Source organism: Pygoscelis adeliae, unplaced genomic scaffold, assembly GCF_000699105.1.
Source record: "Pygoscelis adeliae isolate BGI_AS28 unplaced genomic scaffold, ASM69910v1 Scaffold160, whole genome shotgun sequence".
Classification (NCBI taxonomy): Eukaryota; Metazoa; Chordata; class Aves; order Sphenisciformes; family Spheniscidae; genus Pygoscelis; species Pygoscelis adeliae.
The window spans coordinates 8,684,461-8,685,746 of NW_008824035.1; positions in this window are offsets into that span (position 1 = coordinate 8,684,461).

Genomic DNA, 1,286 nt, shown 5'->3' on the forward strand with positions numbered 1-1,286 from the left:
GGCTTCTGCCTGCGGGACGGTCCTTGCCTCCCCCCGGCAGCGGCTCCGCGGGTGCCCAGCGCCCCGCGGAGCCGCATTTGCGTTTTCCATTGACACATTGCACGGGAATCTGCGTAACACACGAGCTACTCTTTTTTTTTTTCTTTTTTTTTCACCCTGAAATTATCTCATTTCCTCAAATACATTTGCCATGATTTAACACAGTTAGGACTCCGTTCAAACTTTTAGCACAGGCTTTTAGTATTTGCTGTCTGTCCTTCGCCTGGTCTCTCCCAGGAAAAACAAGCAAGTTTTTTCATCACTTTCCTCGCCAGAATTTGCCGTTGGTAACTGTAGCTTTAGGAAGTTGTTTCTCTTGTTAGTGTTTGCTGCAGAAAAAAAAAAAAAAAAAGAAAAAAAAAGTCCTGCCGTCCAGGACAAACGGAGAACGCAAACGAAGAGAAAAAAAATCGATTTATATTACCCCCAAACCTTCCCCCGTGCCCACTGCGTTCCGTTGTTACCTTTTAACTTGCGTGGACTTCTAATAGCTAAACAGAAGAGCTTTCATTTTCCCCTATCCCTTAAAAAAAAAAAAAGCCAGTTACAATAATGAAAAAATTTAGCAGCAACGCGGGGAAACTTGTTAAACTATTTTTTCCTCCAGATCTGTGCCACAGCTGCTCATCTCTTTATTTACTTCAGCCTTACAAAATCCATTTCGAGTCGGAGCAAGTTTTCTCGCGACTCCCTGCGTGGCCTCGGTGCAGCGCTGACGGGCGGCTGAGCACTGCGGGCGTTGAACTTGAGCTCTCGGGTCACGGGCTGGGGCTGGCCGCTCCCTGACTCCCACCTCTGCTCTGAAGCAGCGCGGGGACCTCGGGGACCCTGACCTGGGACGAGCTCGCCGACCTGCCGCAGCTGCGACATGAAATGAAACATCGGCCGAGTAGCTTTGCGACCGGAGTAGCGCTTTATCGTTTAAATTAAAACCTGTTTGTGTGCAAAGGCAGCCCCAGAAGACATCATGTAATCATTAACCTCGCAAAGCGAGCGCCTGCGGGACCTCAGCCTGGATAGCGCGGGGAGGGACGGTGCTGCAGGGCCCGCGTGACTCGGGGACACGCTGGCTTCGTGTCCTTCACCGCTCTCGGGTGACATTTCACGGAGAATCAGGACTGAACACGCAGGCAGACGCCCCGAGACTGGCCCCTTACATGTATGACGGCGCGGGGCGGGGGGGGGAGTCGGGTCTGAGAGGGAGCGGCGGTGCCTGCCGAGACACGCGGGGCAGCGGCTGCGCGGGC